This window comes from Mus caroli, chromosome 2 (genome assembly GCF_900094665.2).
Source record: "Mus caroli chromosome 2, CAROLI_EIJ_v1.1, whole genome shotgun sequence".
Classification (NCBI taxonomy): Eukaryota; Metazoa; Chordata; class Mammalia; order Rodentia; family Muridae; genus Mus; species Mus caroli.
The window spans coordinates 16,693,892-16,717,933 of NC_034571.1; the positions used below are offsets into that span (position 1 = coordinate 16,693,892).

Below are 24,042 nucleotides of genomic sequence, written 5' to 3' on the forward strand. Positions count from 1 at the left end.
GAAGGAAGGAAGAAAGAAAGAAAGAAAGAAAGAAAGAAAGAAAGAAAGAAAGAAAGAAAGAAAGAAAGAAAGAAAGAAAGAAAGAATAATTCCTGGGGCTGGAAACACAGCTCAGTGACAAAGCATTGGCCTAGTATGTGAGGCCCTGGGTTCAATCTCTAGCACTACTAAAAGAAAAACGAAAATTAATCCAAAGCCAATTATAGTGGTACATGCCTATAACCCCAACACTAGGGAAGTTGAGGCAAAAGGACTGCCATTTTGAGGCAACCTTGAATTGCATAGGTCTTCCGGCTAGCAAGACCCCTGTCTCAAAATATCAAGCAATTCCAGTAATGTCAAAAATACCGCTGGGTCTGAGATTGAGTTGAGCTATGGCATTGCTGGCCTCACTGAGGTCTTGATGTTACCATTCAGAAAGTTACATATATTTGTCCTCAGCTTGGTCTTCATCAGTGTCTGTCTTTGTCTATGCCTGGTTTCTTGTTCACCAAGAACATTTTAAATTTTGTTTAAAACCTGTGTCTCTCATTTAGTACATTTTACACATATCAGCAGGACTCCGCCTTTATCTGCTCCCATCCCTTATATGCCTCTTGAATGTTATGTTCTTAGCCTTTATTTCCCATTAGATTATCGATACCATGAGTTGTTATCATAGCTAGGTCCTCCATGGATTATCTGTTGATCATGTCTGAACATTGTAAATGAACAAAGTGTATAGTGGCTGCTGCCAGGTAACTGTGGGGCAGAGCTGAGACAGACTGCTACAAGTATTTTCATGCCTAATGCAAGAAACCCGATGTTATCATTTCCTTATTTCTCCAAGGGAAGAAACGCCTTTCTGTCCAACATGTGTTTCTCAGTTTCCTTCTGCCATGGTGTTTCTAGAACACAGAACGATCAGAAGAAAAGTTAAATGGGAAGAAAACATTCTGAGTGTTTGCAGTCCCCAAATACCTTTATTCATTTTCATGTCTGCAGGATAATTTGAGTGGGTATGGATTTCTAGATTGAATGTCACTCATGAACTCACAGCTTCCTTTGTGGGTAACACCATTGTTCTCGCTTTATTTCAAAGTTTTCAAGATCTCCTATTTATCTTTGATGTTTGAGAACTTTCCTGAAGTGTTTGAAAGTATCAGGTTTTTATCCATTTTGACTAGATCTTTAATGGGCTCTTTCAAGTCAAAGAGTGCCCTCTGCTCACACTGTCCTGCTACTTCTTAGGAGATATATCCTTCCATATTTGCTCTCTTTTTCTCTGTGTGAACCTCTAGGACTCTGCTGTTACTCTGTGAAGTTTATCTTCACTTACATTTTTAATGCACATTTTACCTTTTGGAGTTTCTTGATTTTATTTTCCATTCCCTCTGCAATATAATTATAATCATTATATTGTGAATTCCTCAAGAGTTTTATCATTCTAAGTTTGAGACCATAGTACATGACATTGCTTTATGTGTATAAGCAGTGTGCCTATGAGGTAGTCACTTAACACAGTGATCACTGCCTATTTTACTTTGAGTTCCTATGCAAATCAAGTTCAACAACATGGTTAACTGCATTCCTGGGATGCTGATGTGCTTCTCACTCCCAACCAAAGACCCAGGTTGACTCCCGCTTCCTTAGGATCATAGCATTCATAAGATTCTCCCATGAAGAACTTCCAGCATGTGATAATCGTCCAAATGGAAGGTCGGTGTTGAAGTGTTCCCTGAAAGAGGCTAGGATTATCCAGGTCAGGGTATGAGTCAGTGAGAGAGACTGGAACATCTCTTTCTGAGCAGCATTCCCTCCTGTTCAGATATACTCCTCTGGATGGCACCATCCTGGTTTCATTAATTGATTTTTATTTACTTGTGAGGTACTAGAAATTGAGTCTGGGGCCAGGTGATTCTAAATGTTGTACCACTGAATGGCACTTGAAATATTATAGCTATTATTTGTGTGTGTGTGTGTGTGTGTGTGTGTACATATATATATATATGCACATATATGCAGCATGATGTGGAGGAAGCTTATATGCCATGGCACATGTGTAGAGATCAGAGAGTTATATTGTGGTTTCAAGAATCCAACTCATTGTCATTAGATTCCTGAGGCAAGCACTTTACCCACTGAGCCATCTCATTAGGCCCAGCTCTTGACTTTTAAATTTGGTTTCCACTCAGCTATTCAAAATAAATCAGTCTTAAAAGTAGACATGAATACCAACAAGACTGGTTTGAAGAAATAGCTTCCCTTCTCTCCTATACTTTTTGTGATGAAAAAGATGGTGGTGGTGATTTCTATTCTCTTGAGTTCTACCACTGTGACTAGCACAATTGTAAGCAGCCTTGGGGAATCCAATAACTTAGTGCTATTATTTATCAGATTAGGAAATTGAAACAGAAAGTTTGAGGGAGTTTCTCAAAACCATTAGTCAGGAAGTCATAGAACCAGAATTCTAAAGAATTATTTATTTTATGTATATGAGTACACTGTAACTGTCTTCAGACATACCAGAGGAGGACATCAAATACCATCACAGATGGTTGTGAGTCACCATGTGGTTCCTGGAATTGAACTCAGGACCTCTGGGAGAACAGTCACTGATCTTAACTGCTGAGAAATCTTTCCAGTCAGAACCCGAACTCTAATTCCATTTAATTAATTAAAATATAATTACATCAGCTGGGCGATGGTGCCTCATGGCTTTAATTCCAGGACTCAGGAGACCAGAGACAGGTGGATCTTTGTGAGTTTGAAGCCAGCCTAGTCTACAGAGCAAGTTCCAGGACAGTCAAAGCTACACAGAGAAAACTATCTAGAAAAAAATTCCCCTCTGCCTTCCTCCAGCTCTTCCCTTTTATCCTTCTTCCCTCCTGCTCAAATTCATGGCCTCTTTTTCTTTAGTTGTTATTGTTTCATATATATGAATATATGCCTAAATATGTAAATACAACATGCTGAGTTCATTTATTGTTGCTTGTCTGTATTAGATTGTAGGACAGATCACTTGGTACTGGATAACCAATTGGGGGATAATCCCTGGGGATCTCTAATTCTCCTCTCTCCCCAGTCATTGTTTGCCTATAATTCTTTATCTCGGGATGAGACCCAGTAAGATTGATGTTTTATTCAATAGTATGCCTATTGATAGTATCATTGTTTAAGTCTTCTTTAGGCTATTTTATGGTTGAGGTACCACGAGTGTAATTCATTGTCATTTCTAGGATAAAATGACACAATATCCCAGCAGACTTCCTGGTCCTCTGGCTCTTACAGTGTTTCTGTCCTCCTCTTTTGAGCTCTTCCCCGAGGGTTGTGACAGTTGGGTTGTACTTGTATCAGCTGGGACCTGGCCACAATTTTGATCCATTGTGAGTTTTTGTAATGTAAAGAGTGGTTTCTTTGATGAAGGATGAGAACTATATTTATTTGTAAGCATAAAGATTTAGAATGCAGATAGGAACTAATTCCATCAGTTTTATCTCCTGATCTTCTACAGTTGACCTCTATGCTAAAGCACCTGTCTATAAAGAGCAAGCATCTGCTCATTGAAGGAATGAATAAGGCTAGCCAAACTTAGAAACTGTTCAGTCTGGTCCCTGAGAAAGAAAAACTTTTGGTGACATTCTACAACTCAACACAAGCTCTTTTGAGGCATCATCTCTACCCGAGGCTGAGGAAGGAGCAGTGCAACTCAGGGGTAGCCTGGGAGACAGAAAAATAGAGAAGAAAGGAGATAGGCTTCTGCACTGAGCCACTGTTCATTATCTAGCATTGCTCTTTATTAAGCAAATACAAGACATGGGAAAGGAGGCAAACAAGATTCAGAATGCTTAAGCATGTCACAATCTGTGAATGCTATCTTAACATGGAAAATGCTGTTGTACACATGAGCATCACCATCCTAATGCCTGTATTCATGCTCAAAGAATCTCTCTCTCCTCTGTCTCTCTGTCTCTCTCTGTCTCTCTCTCTGTCTCTGTCTCTGTCTCTCTCTCTTTCTTCATATGAGTCAAGCAAGTTTTTTCCCATCAGGCATGACCTAATGGGCCAAATTCAAGCCTGTAGGCCTCAAATCACTCAACTCTAATTCGGTTCTGACACAAGACTCCCTCTGTGGCCTTGAGCAAGACAATTATCCTTCCTGACTGAGTCTAGTCAGCCATTAAAGAATAATAAGACGTGGTTTCTGGGAAGAAGATTGCTGTGGGTTAATGACTTAGTTAATGTGTGTCTGGTGTTTTCAAGAGTCAGTGCCCCACATAAGTAATCAAAGTCAAGAACAATGAGGTCTCTGTTTATCTGCAAATGCGGAAGAAGGTAAAAATTTCTCACAAGTATTATGCATGTATCCATGCCAGAAAAGATCCATTATGATCCCTGGCTCATAAGCCTTATACTGTTATTTATGGCAAAGAGGTAACCTCACATGCTCTTGTCTACTAGAGGACCTACTGACTTTAATTGCTTGTGGAAGCCTGAGGCCTAATGTTGTCCACCTTGGTAAATCACAAATATTAGAAATCAGAGGACAAATGTCTCTATTTTCTTTAGTAACATATACATTTATTCTGAATTCTACCGATGATGGTGATGATGTTAAACCCTGGCACAGTGGATGAGCAGAAAAGGTAGTCCTTGTTTTCAGGAGGCAGCCCCTCATACTGGTGTACCGTTGTATTGTGTCTTCTGATAACATGTGAGTAATAATGACAGGAAGCAGTTATCCAATGGAAAGACCTGTCCGATGTCTAGTGTTTTCTAGAAGTGACATAATTGTAGTGAGCATGCCCTTTTCTTTCTGATTGCCTTTGCAATCAGAGATCAGTTTCATCCAATATTTGAGGAAAGCTGATATCAAAGAGGACTGTTTTTAACTCAACAAAGCAATGGTAACTGATACTCCAGCCCACTCAGTTCATAGTTTTGGCTCATCACCAATGCCAGGCAGTCCAGATTCATGCATCCAGCACCTGTATAGACCAATAAATTTCTCCCCATGCTATTAAAATGTGCGTGCCTTTCTCTGGATGGTTATATTACGGAAGAAAATTCAACCTTTTGAATGTTTCTTTCCAGTTACTTCAAGCCAACTTTTCTCTAACTAAATATAGCATGAAATATGACTGTGTGAATATTTAAAATAACTCTTAAATCTGGAGTTCTCTTTATTTTTCTTTAACCAGCCATACATATGCTTCTAGGACCTGTGAAAAGCAAGGGTGGGCTTGTACAGATATATATTTTCCTCATATTTTATTTGCTTCCTGGATTCTGTTAGTGTTTACTGTAGGAGTTTGGAAATCACTTCTGGGATTAAGTTAATGTGGGATTGTCTTTGTTTAATGTATACTAGTCTGTTAAGCATACAGAGACTCATGAGTGTATTACCTTAACAATTAATCTCACCCTTTAGACGTAATACAGAAAAAGCCAGAGTTACTTCTTTTCGCCTTTTAAGTCAGTGCTTCCATCTGTCCAGTACATCCTAAGTGAAAACGACAAAACCTGCTAGATTGTCTCCAGGTTGCCCCTCAAATCTTCTCTTCTTTCCCAAGGAGTCGAATTGATCTTAGATATATACAGTCTCTTGTGCTATGTGCCTCATTAGCTCTCTGGTTTCGCTTGCTTATTTCAAGTCCAGAAAGAATGGGCATTGATCAAGCAATGACTGTTAAAAAAAAAAAAACAAAAAAACAAAAAAAAAACCTTCTCTCTTCGTTACTCCCAGGGGACTAAATGAATGTTTCTCACTTCAAAAAACTGAAAAGGAAATATGAATTTTTGTTATTGTTTTACTAGAGTTTTGAACAAAAGGAACAAACTATCTACAAAATTTAAAATTCACTCTTTTCTAAAATTTGTATTAGGCTCAGCATTTAAAAATAATGGCTGTTCTTCCAAGGGTTCTGGGTTCAGTTCCCAGTAGGGCTCATAACCATCTGTAGCTCTAGTTCCAGTGGATCTGAAGCCTTTCTCTGGCCTCCACAAGCACCAGGAACGCAAGTATACACATGCAGCTAAAACACCTATCCACATAAAATAAATTACATTTTTTAATTAAAAGTTTATAGTGTTCACAAACCTCAAAGCATGGGTTCGTTATGCTGTGATTTTTTTCCTCTATAAGACCATTAAGATATTGAATAGAAACACAAATGAGATGTTTTCCCAATTCTAATAAAATATTTTATTACCCAAGCCACATTTTCATCCTGATTTCTTGTACTGATTCAACTCTGCATGAATGCTGTATTAATTCAGTGTTAAGATTTTGATTCTAATAAATCACTTTACTTTTGAAATACTTTTATTTAGATTCATCGAAGCAGCCACAACATGCACAGTTCAAAAATGATCAGAATTAATATAGATGAGAGGGCAGAAACGATATTTTCATTATATGTATATAAAGATTCTTCTAAGCAAAGAAATCACATCCTTCTAACACCATGTGTTTTCTATGTTCGTGAAAGCACATGTATCTAGCTTGGTGACTTGAGAGCAGACAACTGTGCCCCAGCCTGTCTGTCTGCCCATCCCCCTTTCTATTGCTCCACAAGGCTCCTCTTAGCTCATTGCCAGGTGTGGGCAGGGAAGTGTCTGGGAATGTAAATGGGTGGAGAAAGCAAAAGCCTTGTTCTTAATGATGCTGACCCACCAGGTTAACCATTACGGTTTCATGAGTTAATAATCGCTACTCTTAAGTTTGTCCAGAGATCCACCTCTGTGGTTCTCTAACCCCCGCCCTGACCCCCACTTTTTAATGAGAAGGCAAATGGAGCTTCAAATGAGTTCATTTTTCGTGTTTCCAAAATGTAAAATTATATTAGCAAAATGAATTATAAGGAATTATAAGTGAATAATGACTCTCTTCTTACATAGAGAAAAATTGGTTAAATGTATCTGTTAGGAAGACATATTTTTGAATTTTATATTTATTGATAATTCATATTACAAACATAGTAACCAAGTTGGATTTTAAAGGTAGTGAATACCTGAGATATTCAAACTACAAAAGATGCTTATAATTGACTAACAGCTTATATATATTATGAATATGTAATATATAGGTATATGGCCCTTGATATATTTGTTATGTGGAGATATACTTAACATTTTTTCATTTTAATATATGCTGGATACACATTTGCTAGACTTTTTTCAAGCTATATTTAATGATAGTTGTTTTTTTAAAAATATGATCCCCATAAGGCCTTTAGCCATTCAAGAACAAACGCACAACTGAACATTTAGTTTATGTCTGCTTTTGTGCTGAGTTGTGGAAGCTTTAAAAAAAAAAAAAAAAAAAAAAGTAAAACAGGAGCTGAAGAGATGGCTCAGTGGTTAAGAGCACTGAGTGCTCTTCCAGAGGTCCTGAGTTCAATTCCCATCAACCATATGGTGGCTCAGAAACTTCGGTGATGGGATCTGATGCCCTCTTCTGGTGTATCTGAAGATAACTACAGTGTACTCATATACATAAAATAAATAAATTTTTTTTAGAAAAGTTAAACATTTTCCCTTGAGTATTGCTTTTGATCCTTTTCTACTTTCTGGGCCAACATATCTAGGAAAAGCAACTTAAGCATGTGAGTTTCTTTCTAGTGTATTTGATGAGCAACAGTCTACTGTGGTAAGAAAAACATGGCTGCACAGGCAGCTCTTAGCTGTGGTGGTGGGACCTGTCCATCTGGATTCACAACATGGACACACCTCCTAAAAGCTCCACCTTGCGCCCAATCAGAGCGACCATGAGGCTGTACATGAGCCTGTGGGGATCACATTCAAGCCATGCAATGCCTGAATAGCTGTGCTCTCTGGATATTGAAATAAAACTTTGCAAGAATTTTATGTACAAAATAATGAATGTACAAGAGAAGTAGAGAGGGCTATTAACCCCCAAGTAACTGAAATCTCCCAAGTAGGAAAAGAATGGAAGCATCATCAAAGACCACACCGAATTTAGGAAATAGCAAAGTGGGCCAGGGTGGCAGAAACAAGAGAAGAAGAAATGGCATGAGAAATAGCAGAGAAGGAATGAGTTTTTTTCTGAAATGATTCCAAGAGAAAACTGTGCTGAACATTGCGACTGTGAATATTTACTGGCTCCCTTCTGAGCATCATGTCCCCTTCTAGGCTCTAAGATACAGGCCAGGGCAAATGGAGCCTGGTGTCCTACCGGGGATAGCCAGAGAGTGAATTCGTTTTCTCATTGTTGTGATCCAATGCCTGGCAAGAAGCAACTTAAGAGAGGAAAGATTTGTTTGGATTGATAGTTTAGGAAGAGTATAGTCCACCATTCCAGGAGAGTCATGTGGACACAGTGGGTTATGGCCACATTCAGTCTTTTCTCCTCTTTATTCAACTGAGGGCCAGCCCCCTGCATGATACTACCCACATTCAAGATTAATCTTTACTCCTCGCTTAAACTTTTTCTGGATACAGTCTCATAGACATCCCCAGAGGTATGTCTCCATGGTAACTCTACATCCAGTTAAGTTGGTCATGAAAATTAACCAACATCACACTGATCAAGGACAAAAACCAAATTAGAAAAATGATAGAGGAACCAACCACCTAGAGGGATAGAAAGTACAGGAAAGAGTCGTAAGTTACTAAGACTCTGAGGTGTTCCCACATACAAGAGTCATAGCAGAGGTAGACTTAAATATTAAGCCTCATGTACACCAACCTGGGAATTTTCTTTTAAAAGCCAGGCCAGTTATTCTAGATATTCTAACAGATGCATCCATACGCCTAGGTTGTTGCAAATGAATACTCCACAGAAAGATTTTCTTTGAGAAAATTCTAGTTATGTGCATTATATGTTTCTGTGTATCTGTCACCCACATGTGGTGCCCATGGAAGCCAGAAGTGGGAGTCAGATAGATCCCCTGGCACTGGAGCTACAGGTGGGTGGCTGTGAGATGCATCACATGGTTGTTAGGAACAGAACCTAGGTCCTCTAAAAGAAGAGTGTTTATTCTTAACTGCTAAGCCATCTTTACAGCCCCCTCACCAACCATTTTTTTTAAACTAAAAGGATGTGAGTCGTGTTTTCTGGCCTATGATATTTAATGTCCTGTTTAATGAAATTTCAAATCATTCTTAACTGAATTACCATCACAATTAAAATTCCCCCACCGTTTTTCAAAGTATGGCTTCAGGCATCAACAAAGAAAGGCTCATTTATTGTTCTAGATACCCTTTCTACACCTGGAGACCCAGGAATGGGGAGCTGGTAAGAATCACTGGCCTTTCTTCTAATCTCCTTGTGATTCCATAATTGCACTGTATAATTATTTTCTATCATTTGTTACTGTTTGTTTACCTCAGCCTGTTTCTCATGGTCATTTTCCAATTTTGAATTAGAACTTGTTTTTAAGGTGAGGACTGATTTGCTAATTCCAGTTCAAGCACAATACAATGCCATCCTTTTTTATGATGAGACCTCTATTTACATTTTAGTGAGACGTGAAGAGGCATCTTGAATATTTAAAGATGCTACCCTAGGAAAATCTCTGTTCTATTTATGCCCTACTTAGGACAGTTATTTTGCAAAGGTTTTTGAATAGCTATAACCAGAAGAATCATCAACAAATCATAATGGAAATTGTACATAATAGAGAATGAATGTCTTCCCAGAGGACCAAAGCTAAAACCACTGAATTTCTTTAAAATACCACAAATACTTTTGTAATGCCTGGTTGTTCTGGTAGGAAAGCAGGCAAATTCCTCTGAGGCAAACACAAGAAAGCTCCAATGTGAGGAAATAAGCAGAATGCAGAACTGTATTTGCTTCCTGGTAGTGGCTCTGCCAAGCCTTGTGGTCCAGGAAATGTCAATAGGTACACTGGGAGGGTAGGAAGTGTCTGCTGAGGCATTACAGGAGCAGTGACACTGTCAGAGGAAGCCTGCCCTGCAGATGTAGACTGAAAAAAAACTGTTGGTTTAGCCTGAACTGTGAGACGTGTAAGAGAATGGAATATATGGAGAATTGCCAACCTCCTGCTTTTATTCACATGGTTTGTTGGTTAATCTTGATGTCAGTATGATGGTTTAGTATCCCCATGGAAACAGAGCTCTGTGTATCTCTTGAGGGTGTTTCCATAGAGGTTTAATTAGAGAAGGAAGATCCTCCCTGGCTGTGGGTGGCATCTTTTCCAGGGTCTGTGGTCCCACACTGAATAAAAAAGGAAGGCAAAGGCTAGGGAGGTGATTCAGTAGGTAAAGTGTGGATTATGATACCAGGATTTCATAAAAAGCAAGGCATGGTGGTTCATGCTTGCCATCCCAAGGCTGGGGTGGCAGAGATAGATAGATTCTCAGGACTCATTGGCTGCCCAGTTTAAAGTAATCCACAAACCCCATGTCCCAGTAAGAGACCGAGCTCAAAAGCCAAGGCTCTTAAGGTGTGTCACTTGAGGTTCCCCTCTGGCATTTATACGGACATGCATGAATGCACCCGAACATGCATATGAAGATGCACACAAATAAAAAAGAACTGAAAAGAAGAAAACAAGGTGAGCAGCAGCATCCATCTCTCTCTGTTCTCTGACTGTGGCTGCAGTGTGACCAGTCTCTGTCTGCTGTGACCCCCAGACATGGTGGGCTGTACAAACTCTAGAACAAAATAAAAGCTTTCCCCATTGAATTGCACCTTATCAACTATTTTGTCACAATAATGAAAAAGTAGTCACTGCATGCTCCCACAGGGACTAAAGCTGAGTTATTGACGGGTCAATGGATAAAAACCAAAAGCCAAATGCAAAAATGCTGACTGATTTACTCCCAATTGGCAGTGTCCAAAGCTGCTTAGAAGCAGAAAATATAAATCATCTTTGAAAGAATTTGCTTTATGTGGCATCTAAAAATTCCCACAGATGGAAGCCCAAAGACATGTGACATACTAAATATTTGGTAAGCACATAAGACAATCAGTTACCATGTGCAGGTGCTGAAAAGGAGAAAACCCTGCTTCATCACTCGGAATACACTGTTGATATTGGAGCATACGAGGTATACACTGCAGGGACAGATCCTATACATCCTAGCGACACTGATTTGTGTTTTGTGGATGTTTATTTCTAACATTTAAAAACTATAATTGAAGACTAAAACCCGAAACTTAATGAATTCTGAGCCACACCAAATATAATACGAAAACTGTGACTTCTTAAAGAATTGCTATTGCTATTGTTGTGATAGAACATGAAGCCTATCTTTAACAGATCTTTCTGTGTGTATAACATGAGACTTATCCTGACTGTTGTATTTTATAAACAAGAAAGAAAGAGCCAGGATATATTTGGTAGAGGCACATTATGGTGAGGGGGAAGGGGGTACCTCTGCAGGCCCATGCTGAAGCGTCCCTTTCCCCTGAGGTACCAGCCATAGGATGGATGCAGTATGAAATAGAGTTCTATTTAGGGCATGGGGAGGAGAGTTGGGGGAGCAGAGGCTGAGAAAGGCAGAAAGAGGGAGAGAGAATAGAGGAGAAGAAGGGAGAGGGGGAGAGAGTAGATTAGGCCAGGAACACAAGGAAAGAGAGAGGGTAGGGGAATGGGTAGAGAAGGGTCAAAGAGGGTAAGAGAGTAAGAGATTGAGGAGAGAGCAAATAGCCCCTTTTACAGTGAGTTGGGCATTCCTGGCTATTGCCAGGTAACTGTGGGGTGGAGCCCAGAATGAATGCTAATACTGACCACATCTTTCTACGAATGATGAAGGTTGTTGGCCATAGGACAAAGCTGTACAGAATCTCAGATTTCTTCACCTGTGTATCTGAAAGGTTTTGACCATTATTTAACTATTAATCATTTCCCCCTCCATTCAAGCCAATGTGACTAGAATCATTTGAAAGATTTCTTTATTTTATTTCATGTGTAAATGTATTTGCCTCAGTGTATGTATGTATACCATGTGCATGTCTTATGCCCACAGAGGCCAGACCCTTGAACTGCAATTGCAGACAGTTTGAGCCCATACCTAGGTGACACCAGCCAAGCCCAGCCCTCTACAAGAACAGCAAGTGCTCTTAACTACTGACACATCTCTCCTGTCCCAAGTTTAACTATTTTAGACATTTCATATAAGTGGAATGATAGAATGTTTGCTTTTCATAACTGGCTTGTTTGATTTACCCCAGTTTCTTCAAAGATGACTTATATTATTACACATGATAGGTACTGTTGCATGAGACTTTGATTTGCATGTTTTTAATGATTAGCAACATTAAGCATCATTTCACATATCTTCTGGCTATTTGCTTACTTTCTTTGGAGTTGTACCTACTGAAGTTCTTAATGACTTTTTGGTCACATCAACAGATTTTTGGTATGGGTTATTGATTGTAGAAGTTCTCTATAATTTTAAAGTTAACTCCTTATTAAATACATAGTTTATGGGTTACTTCTTATTGCTGTTAAACAAACACCTTAAGGAAGTATGTTACATGACCCTAACCCCTATCCCCTTACCTCTAACCTTAACCCCTAACCTCTAACCCCTAATCCCTAGCCCCTAGCCCCTAATCTCTAACCCCTAATCCCTAACCTCTGACCCCTAGACCTTAACTCTTAACCTCTAATCGCTAAACCCTTAACCCCTGATCCATGATCCCTGATCCCTGATCCCTAACCCCTAACTCTGACCCTAACCTGAGCCCTAACCCAAACTCTAACCATTATTTTGGCTCACAGCTTGACAGGCTAGTCTGTCACAGGGGTAGGAGAGGAAAGGCAGATGCATAGTGACATTGTATCTACACTCTGGAGAGGGCGTCTGAGGAGATGAATATTCATACTCCTCAAACTTTACACTTTTTATTCAGTCTAGGCCCAGCCTATATATAGAATTGTGATGCTCACATTCAGAGTGGGTATCTGAACCTCTTTAATCCTTTCTGAGAAGGCTCTCACAGACATGCCTAGGGTAATTGTAAATCCTGTCATGAGATTAACCATAGCAGGTCCACCATTTGCCAACTTGACACACTAACATTACTTTTGGATCACCCAGTTCCTTAGAATCCATCATAAAATGCAAAATACATTCATTCCAAATTCCAAATTCCTTCCTAAAGCAGCCCCAGAAGTGTTCAAAAGTCTAAAGTCTCTTCTGAGACGTAAGGCAAGTTCTTCAATGTAGTAAAATCAAGGAATTTTATGTATTTTGTATTAAAACTTAGAAAACAAAGTCTCAGGTCAAGTTCATAGCAAGGAGCAGACACCAAATTACTCTTTAGACTGAGTTTTGTTGGGAGAGAAATGATCATAATCATGGTGAACTGTAATTGGACCCTAAAGTGGGAGATAGGTACCATGTGTAACCTGACCCATTGGCTGAAGAGAGAGATAGACCCATGAGTTCCTGGAAAAGCAGATGAGATATAGCATCACGGCCATGGGCAGCCATAGCAGGACCTTGAAGGGAGCTAGTGCCTCCCCTTTAAACCCCACATAATATAGTCTGGTGTAGCCTACCTGCCAGTAGTCACAAAAGAGGAAGGCACTGGAGCTATAGTTCAAAGTTGATTTAGCAAAAAATCAGCAGGTAGAGGAGACTAAGTCTTCCTTCTAGTCCCAAGTGCTCTGTCAGAGTGTGTGCCTGTCAATTGTTTGTCCTAAGGGATAGACTATCTGGGAGTGTGGTTTGATTTGTGGGAGAGAAAATGAGGCAGCTAGAGGGTCTGTGATCTAGCACTTCCAATACACGATGGCACAGACTAAACATGTCCACTTCTATAGGGAAGAATGGAATATAGCAATTGCACCAAAACAAGATCTAAACCTAGTAGAGCAAACAGCAATTCTTATGGCTCCGTGTCCAGCATCTGGGGTTCCTAAGGGAATCATGTGAGCTCTCGTGGCCATGGCCACCATCACCCTTCAGCTGTGTCATTCACAGCACATGTGACCTCTTACATGAGCCATCTGCTTTCCTCAGCTAAAGTCTATGATAGTCCTGCCAACTCCAACATTCTGGGAACTCAAATACAATTTAGCCTTTACCGTTTGAAGGTTATGAAATGGTTTCTCAGGACTCCTTGTAAGGAATACATTGCCTGCTCTCAGTAGCTTTCTGGAACCTTGGTGCAAGACTGTACAACTCCTTCATTGTTGCATCTTTACTGCGACAAAACCAGTACGATGTGGATATTGCTGCTAAAATCTGTATCTGGAAAGATAGGAAGATGATTGCAGCAGTTCCTGTGTGCCTGAGGCTGGCCCGAGAGAAACACTTCTCTAGATGACCGGTTTAGAGCAGGGAACCTATGTGATGATATTATCAGTGATGGCCTCTCCTTTTAAAATTAATTTGCATTTTTCCAAGTTAGAGTCTTCAATAAATGGACTTGTGCCTTCTAGGAATGTTTCTTCCTGAACCAGTGCCCAGTACAAGGCTTCTCTGTAGTCACAGTAGTCTCTAACAATTATAGCTACTTTAAACTTGCACCCTTTTCAAAATAAATAAATAAATAAAAACTACAGATTTCTCTATCTTTCTGATCTGCTTGCCAATTTTCTTGTGTGTGTGTGTGTGTGTGTGTGTGTGTGTGTGTGTGTGTGTGTGTGTGTGTGCATGCATATACACATGTAAAAGAACCAGAGTTTGGCACAGGACACACTAAGACCAAGTTTTCAGCACAAAGGAGATTTATTTGCTGCAGAGAGACAAAGGGCAGGGAATGAGAGACAAAGACAGAAGAGAAAGAAGGGACAGGGGTAAAGGAACAGGGAGAGGGAGGTGGGGTATTTGTCCTGGAAGGGGGCAAAGGACTGCCTCTGGATAGACAGAAGACAGATGTGGCGCATAGGAAAATGTTTATGAAGGGAAAACCCCGTGTTAGGGTGAGGTGTTTAATTTTAATTGGGCACATTAACTAGGTGAGCCAAAAGCAGCTTTTGACTTCGAGACTTGAATACTTTGATAGCTGGACCTTGGTAGTCAGCCTCGGGAGGAGGAAGTGTTTGGAGGCTAGCTTCAAGAATGTAATCTAACAGTTTCGCAAGGAGGAGAAAGATAAAGGGCAAAACCTGTCAGCATCACGTGTGCCTTGCTCTGGTCTGCTAGTGTCCTTCAGCAGGAAGTTGTTCATGTGAAGGCCATTGTCCTTCCTTGGGAAACACTTCCCTTGTTTTCTGAAACAGATCTGGGGCCCACCAAGTAGACTTAGCTGGGTAGCCAGCTGGCTATTGAGATTTCTATCTACACAGTGCTGGGATCACAGGCACATGCCAACATGCCCAATTTTTTACATAGGTTTTGGGAGCCAAACTCAAGCCCTTGCTGTACCAACTGAGCTTTCTGCCCAGCCCCAGCTTCTTCAGACTTGATTCTCTCTCCCTCCCTCCCTCTTATCCTTCCTGACCTCATACTCTGAGATCAGGGTAATGGTAGGTAGCAAAACTGGACTTTTAATGGTACTGATCCTAGATTAGAGTTGATCCCGAGTACTACCATTAGTAATGTATGGTGATGCTGGGGGATCAACTTTCAACCTCTTGAGACTAAGTTACATCTTCAGCACAAAATTTTATTCTTTGTAATGCCATTTTAAACGGGAGTATTTTTTTCTATTTTCCCTTTGAAGATCTATTCGAGTTCTTTAAATCTCCTCTGAGACTGAACCATTCCATCCTACAAGGAAGCTCCTTGAGCAGGAAGGTAAACAACTCAAGAGAGCTTCAGGAAGTCCCTGAAATTAACCAGATTCACCAGGAAGCTCCCTGCCAGAGTAAACAGTAAAAGCTGACAGTCTCTCTCAAACAGAAGGAAACTGAATGGCAAAGAAGTATCTCAGAGAAGAGACACCAAAAAGACTCTTAGACCAAACAGACGCCAAAGACTCTGAGCTACCTGGAATAGGTTTAGACTAGAGTCATTCCTTAACTCGTTGAACTGCCTGCAGGCTGTGCACTGTGCTCCAAGTTCTCAGCTTTTGTGAGTTGTCACCCATGCTGGAGTGTACCTGGTGATACAGCTCTCTGAGTCTTTTCTGCACTTGTAAGTAACTACTCACAAATACTCCTGTAAGTTACCCCAATAAAACACATCGATTCACCAAGTTGGACTTTGGTGGTATCTGTACTTTGTTCTGTTGTGGGTTACCTATCGGGGGGTCAGTAGATATATGTGTTGTGTCTCCCTAGGAAAAGTTTTGTTCCACTGAGAGGTCTGACTAAAACTTACTCCATTTTATAACTAGGCCTAGGTTTCAGTTTTCCAAAGAAGCAGGCAAGACTTCTCAGGAAAAACATAGACAATGGGCCAATAATGAGCAAAGCCTTGACATGTAGCTGAGGAAAATAACCAAGCACTGAGACAGTTCCTGAAATTTCTCTAAGGACTGACTAAAAATGGTAAAGCTAATATAGCAACCAATCAGAAATGTACTAAGATAACTGCTGCTTAACTAGCCAATCATATTAAAAATTACTTAACCACCCGTAAAAATTCCCCTCGGGGAATTCATCTCAGGGGGTCACCATTTTCTATGAATGGTTGACGCCCACATGCTGATTGTTTCTGCAAAATAAACACTCTTTGCTCTTGCCTACTATTTGAGTCTAGGGTCTTCCTTCAGCGACTCTTGGACCCTTACACCACAACTATTGGTATATAGATGCGCCATTGATTTTATATTAGTTTTATAGTTTTATGTCCTGAATTCTAACAGATTTTGCTGGGGTCTTTAGAAGTAAATCATACATACATATATACATATATGTCTGCATGTATATATACATATATATGGTTGCAGGATATGTAGATATATAAAAATGTAAGTATATGATCACAGTATCAGCAAATGGAGATGATTTTGTTCATTCTGATCTACATGTTATATGTATTTATTATTGATTAGCTTGTGCTAAGATTTCTGTTACTATGTTGAACAAAACTTCTTCTTTTTTTGGTTTTTTGGTTTTTTGGTTTTTTGGTTTTTTGGTTTTTCGAGACAAGAGTTTCTCTGTGTACCCGTGGCTGTCCTAGAACTCACTCCGTTGACCAGGATTTCGAACTCAGAAATCTGCCTGCCTCTGCCTCTCAAGTGCTGGGATTAAAGGCATACACCTCCACCACCCGGTTGAACAGAACTTCTGAGAGGTGGATCTTGCCTTTTTCTGTTCTTAGAGGAGGTTTTTTCAGCTTCTCACCATGTTATGTAAAAGCTTGTAACTTATTATTCTGCTGAGGTAATTTACTTCCAGAGTGTGCAGAGGGTTTTGATTTCATCAAGTGCTTTTTCTGCTTCTACAACAATAATCACCCATTGCTGCTTGTGTTGAATTTGTGTTATCATTCTATCCATAGGTTGAATCATAGTGATTGATTTTCTTATTGTCTGCTATCCTTGAAATCCAGAAAAAGAATCTCATGTGGACGTTGTACACAATTCTTTAATGCTGCTGAATTTAGTTTGCTCCTGTTTGTTGAAAAGTTTGACATCTATGCTTCTGAGGAAAACTGGTATCTATCAGCTTCTCCTCCTCCTCCCCTCCTCCTCCTCCTCCTCCTCTTCCTCTTCGTTTTCCTCTCTGTAGTATCTTCATCTTGGATTTAAATATGGGTAATGCTAACTTTGTAAAGTGAGTTTGGAATTATTCCTCCTCTTCAGTTTCTTAGAAGAATTTGTGGGCTGGCGAGATGGCTCCGAGGGTAAGAGCACTGACTGCTCTTCTGAAGGTCCTGAATTCAAATCCCAGCAACCACCCATAAGGAGATCTGACAATTACAGTGTACTTATGTATAATAATAAATCTTTGGGCCGGTGCAAGCAGGGACTGAGCAAGTGGGGTCAACTGGAGTGAGCAGAGGTTCTAAAAATTCAATTCTCAACAACCACATGAAGGCTCACAACCATCTGTACAGCTACAGTGTACATAAAATAAATAAATCTTTAAAAAAGAAGTATTCATAAGAATTGTTTAAAAAAGAATAATTTGTGTAGTTAGTGGTGACTCTTTAAACGTTCAATACAGTTCACCATGAAGCTACTCTGTCTCGATGATTTATCAGGAATGTGAATCACCGATTCCACATTCCAAATATGTATAAACATTCCCACAGTTTCATCTCTGCATCATTACCTGGAAGGTTGTCTGCTTCTGCATTTATCCATTCCTTTTAGGCTATCTAGATTTGTTGGCATATAATTGTTGGTTTTTTATTTCTATATATAATAATTTTTCTTTTATTGAAAATAAATTATTTTCTCATATAATATATCCTAATTAAAATTTCTCCTCCCTCTCCTCAAGGCTTCCAGTTCCTCCTCACATTTCCTCTCCTCTAGATCCACTCTCTGTCTCTCATTAGGAAACAATAGACTTCTAAGAGATATACTCCTTCCACCTCCTCTTCCATGGGATTCCCTGAACTCTGAGAGGAGGGATTTGATGGAGACCTCTCATTTAGACTATCTCCACATAATGTCTGGCTGTGGGTCTCTGCACATCTACTGTCAGAGAAAGCCTCTCTGATGATAACTAGACAAGGAATTGGTTTATAAGAATAGCAGAATATCATTAGGAATTGTTTTATTGAACTTTGAAGACTCATAGTATTTGGTTTTACCCTAGAACTTGAGACTATCATGTCCCTGGTTCTTGGTTACCTAAGCAGTGTCAGGTATGGGTTCCTTCTTGTGGACCTTAAGTCAAATCAAAGATTGGGTGGCTACTTTCACAAGTTCTGTTGCCACCATTACTCTAGCTTGTAGGAAAAAACAGATTGTGGTCAAAGGTGTTTAGCTGGGTCGGTGTCCATGTTTCTCTTTTTGTAGCCTGAAAAGTACCTTCCAGGCCAAAGGGATTAGCACATGTGGGTATGTAGGCTCCTTGTAGGCACTGGCTCAACTTCTCCATGTTCAATAACTTGTGTGTATCTTGTCCTCGGCAATAGAACCCCCTTGTCAATTTGTGGAGATCAACCTTTTGTTTTAGTATCAGCCTGAAGGTTTTTTTTGGAAACAGCTCAATTGAATGCAACCCAGTCCATCCACTGGAAGTCCTGCCCGGCAACAAGAGATGGCTAGTTGAGACTTCAAATCCTCCTTTGCTGCCTGTGCCCTGGATCACTTGCTGCCTACTTTTCCAAATGGCTCAGACTCCAGGAGCAGTTGAGAAGCTGCAGCAATCTGGTTTGAATGCTGCCTCATGCTCATTTAATAATCTATAGGGGGCACCCTTTCTACCCTCCACCTGTGTCCCACTGGTCACGAACATCTCTTCCAATCAGAGGTCTCAATTGGCTGGCATTGTCTGTGTCAGCAGTCCTTGGTCTCTCAGGCAGTCTTCAATCAGGTCCTCCTGCAGGAGTTGCCTTTGAGGTTGTGTGACCCAGTTTATGCAGAGGCAGCTACCACCGTTCCTCCTGTAACCCATTACTAGGCATCCTCATTAGGATCTGCTTCATACATTCCAAGAGTTTTTTCACAAGACCCCAAGATATACACTCCCCAATTCTAGCTCTTTCTGCACTCTCTCTCCCCCATCACTTCTTCCTCCCCTACCTGATCCCTTCTATCCCTGTTCCTACCCATACACTTTATTCTATTTCCATGCATCCCCCAAGACACTTCCAATTTACCTAACCTCTCTGGATCTACAGATTGTAACTTGGTTATCATTTACTTAATGGTTAATATCCAGTTACAAGTGAATATATACCATATTTGTCTTTCTGGGTCTATGCTACCCTGCTCAAGATAATTTTTATAGTTAGTTACATCCATTTGCCTGGAAACTTAATGGTGTCATTTTTTAAAACATCGGTGTATTACTCCAGTGTGTAAGTGTACCACATTGTCTTTATCCATTTCTCTGTTGAGGAACATATAAGTTGTTTCCAATTTCTGAGTATTATGCATAAAGCCACAAAGAACATGGTTAAACAAGTGTCCTTGTGGTGGGAAGGAGCATCCTTTGCATATATGCCCAAGAGTGGTATAGCTGGATCTTGAAGTAGATTGATTCCCAACTATCCTAGGAAATGCTAGGATACTAACATTTCAATACTAACTATACAAATTTCTACTCCTACTAGCAATGAGGATTATTATCCTTGCTCCATGTTATCACCAACATGAGCTGTCACTTCTGTTATTGTGTTAGTGTTCAGACAGGTATAAGATGGATTTTTTTTTTTTTGCATTTTATTTTATTTATTTATTTATTTATTTTAATTAGATATTTTCTTCATTTACATTTCAAATGTTATCCCCTTTCCTAATTTCCTCTCCAAAAGTCTCCTATACCCTCCCCACCCCCCGCCCTGCTCCCCAACCCACTCACTCCTGGCTTTCTTACTTTTATAGGACAATAGTAATCCATTGGTCTTAGGAACCAAAAACCTTGGTGGAAATCCAAATAAAAGTAATCAATATTTTCACAACCTCAATCTTATTAATCTTCATTCTACTTCTATCCCCGATCTTTATTTCAATATCGAACCTAACCAAATATATTAATTTTCCACTATATACCACAACATCAATTAAATTTTCATGCAGACCATTTGGGCTGTACTGCTGTTTAACTCCACTCAACCTGTGAATTTTCTGCTTGTTTGTGTTCATTATTGAACCTACTGATATTATCCATCTTTTATCCTTACTCATTTTTTTCAGATTTTGGAAAAATAACTTTTATTTGCCTGAAGTAATGTTGTCTCAGAAACTTACTGCCTCAGTCAGCTAACCTAGGCCTAATCCTGGAAGCTTCTGCACTCCTTACAATCTAAAATAGGCCTAGAATATTTTCAGCTTCTGAAACTTACTGCTAAATAAGCTCACCCTTTTGTGTGCTTCCTGAACTCTGGCTGGCCAGTTCAACTTAGCTGTTATGGTTCAAACTCCTCTTCAGGCTAACTGATTCAATCTGGCTTCTCTCAGTTTCTCCTGAATTGCTCTGCTTAGCCTCAAACTAACTCTAGAAATCTGTTCTAATCCTCTGGCTCCTTCCAATTTTCTGGCTCATTCTGTCTTTACCTGTGTCTAACTTGTTCTCTCTCTGCAACCTGTCTCTATAAAACTTTTCCAGTAAAAAGGCCTCTTCTCTCTCTGCACTGTCTCTTAAGTAACTTTGCTTTCCTCTTTTTTCATAAGAGTTTGATAATTTTATTCTGTCAAATCATTTTCTGATTCATCACTTTGTCTGCCACTCATTTAGACATCACTTTCAAACATGGATGCTTTCTTCTACACAGTAACTTTATCTCCATTGTTTGGGGTTAAAGGTGTGTACTGAGGGTATGTCTGTATTCCAGCCAAAGGGATTAGAGGTGTGTGCTAAGGGTGAGCCACAACTAGAACCAGAAACAATTTTTTTTTCAGTAAATAACACTGTGAATCTCAGTGTTCACAGTGTGATCAGATATCCTGCAACAAGGTTTGACACTGCACTACCTAGGTGCTTGAAAATGGAGAATACATATTTATAATTGTCACTTTGTCTTGGTGAGTTGCCTCTTTTATGATTATATGTTTTTCTTTATCTATAGTGAGGTGTGGTTTTTTTTTTTATTATTTTTATTTAGTCTAGATGTAAGGGCACAAATGCCATGACGTACTTGTGAAGATTAGAGGATGAATTAGAGGAGTCAGATTTTTCTTTGAACCACGTGGATTCTGGGAATCAAACACAAGAGGATTGCCAGCAAACTCTACCTCTGGCTGAGTCATCTCCCTCAGATGAAGTTTTTGGGGGTTTTGGGGGGTTTTTTTGTTTTGTTTTGTTTTTTATTGCAATCTGTCTGGTCTCTGTGAGCATGATCTTTGGTGGCTCGTGTCTGCATGAACTGTCTTCTTTTGTACTTTCACTTTCAGCTTATATACATTCTTAAATATGAGTCTCTTAGACAATATAGTGTTGGATCTTGTGGGGTTTGTTTTTATATTGTCCATTCAGCCTATCTACATATTTCGGGATTGGGATTTAACCATCTACATTTAAGGTCATTTTTGATGGTTTTCCATAGGCCTTGTGGTTCTTTTGCCTTCCTTGCTCTTATTTTATGTTTCCTGGCTTTTGTAATGAAATAATTTGGTCATTTTCTGGTTTTCTCTTGTGTAGTTTCTAATCTCTACAGGAATTTTCTTTGATGCTTACCATGAGCCCTTTCAAAATATATCACTGTTGTTACAGTCTAGTTTAAATTCTACTTTAGTCACATACAAGAACTACCTGAGGTTTGGGGGCAGGGGGGCAGGGGGGATAGGACAATTGTTTGTTTTTGAGATAGTACTCGCTTTGTATATCCCTGGCTAGCCTGGAACTCACTTTTAATTACACACTATGCTTGAGGCTGTTGATGTCACAGTATTCACAGCTTTATAATGTACATCTAATAACACATTTTAGTTTTTAATACTTTTGTATTTTAAACATTTATACTAGAAATAACATTGTCTTAGTCAGGGTTACTATTGCTGTGATGAAACACCATGACCAAAAGCGAGTTGAGAAGAAAAGGGTTATTTGGCTTACACTTCCACATCATAGTTCATCATCAAAAGAAGTCAGGGCAAGAGCTCAGACAGGGCCAGAACCTAGAGGCAGAAGCTCCTGCAGAGGCCATGGAGGGGTGCTGCTTACTAACTTGCTCTCCTAGGCTTACTCAGCCTGCTTTCCTATAGAACCCAAGACCACCAGGACAACTGACCCCTTGTCAACTTGACACACAAACATAACATTGTAAAGCTATAACCATTCCTTTCTTGTTCATCCCCAAGATGATACATTAGCATCAACGTCACAACATAAAACATTTTACAAACTTTAGAAGTCCCCCAGTCTTTAGAGATCCAAACACTTTAAAATTCAGTCTTTTTTAAAATCCAGTCTCTGCCAGAAAGATTTTGCTGACAGGACCCTGAAATAGCTCTCTCTTGTGAGGCTATGCCAGTGCCTGGCAAATACAGAAGTGGATGCTCACAGTCATCTATAGGATGGAACACAGGGCCCCCAATGGAGGATCTAGAGAAAGTACCCAAGGAGCTGAAGGGGTCTGCAACCCTGTAGTTGGAACAACAATATGAACTAACCAGTACCCCGAGAGCTTGTGTCTCTAGCTGCATATGTAGCAGAAAATGGCCTAGTTGGCCATCATTGGGAAGAGAGGTCCCTTGGTCTTGCAAACTTTATATGCCCCAGTACAGGGGAATGCCAGGGCCAAGAAGTGGGAGTGAGTGGGTAGGGGACCAGGGTGGAGGGAGGGTATAGGGGACTTTGGGGATAGCATTTGAAGATAGTAAATGAAGAAACTATCTAATAAAAAATTTTTTTTAAATTCAGTCTATTGAATTTTTTTAAATTCAGGCTATTGGCTCCTGTTTAAAAAAATAAAAAAGTTAAAACACTTTTTGACATCAAGAGGAAAGAAGCAGAGCACAATGAGTCTGTACAAAGTAAAGCCAAACTCCAAAGATATAAAATTCTCAGCATGCTATTGTCTGGGATGCACTTAGGGTCTTCTGAGCTCCTCCAAAGGGCTTGGGTCACTGCCCAGCTGCATCCTCTGAAGCACACACAGCTTACTTTTAAACTCTGGAAGCCTCTACTCAATCAGTGCTGCTCTTATTAGCCATCATCCCATGTTACTGACATCTCCAAAATAGTGGGGTCTTCTGTTGCAACTGGACTGCACTTTTGCCATTAGCTCCTCTCCTGGGCTCTCTTCATGGTGCAAAGCCTCAACTTTTCTCTAGGACCCTTCAGTCCTGGGGCTTCCACTGCTATTCTGGCTGTAACCTTCACCAACAGCCTATTCTGGCTTCTCAACTGTGCCAAGCCTCAGTTGGTCCCCATAACCCCTTCCATGTGTTCAAAACCAGTAGTGTTTTGGTGACTCTTGTAATTCCAAGTTGAGCTGTCAGCACTAGGTACAACATTGGCCTCCTCTAGAACACAGCTTTTGTGTGTTGGCTCTCAGGAGACACTTAACAAAAGACTTAACATCAGTGATGATGGTCTCTTTTTAATTACAACTAATTTCTCAGCTCCAGCTAACCAGAATCAATTGTTCCAGTAAGACAAAGGTTTT

At 39.9% G+C, this 24,042-nt stretch overlaps 1 protein-coding gene across 10 annotated transcripts in view; it reads left to right on the forward strand.

Annotated features, from left to right (window-relative positions):
- Positions 1–24,042, forward strand: part of Kiaa1217 (KIAA1217 ortholog) — a 458,308-nt gene that overhangs the window by 3,643 nt on the left and 430,623 nt on the right. The window lies entirely within an intron of this gene.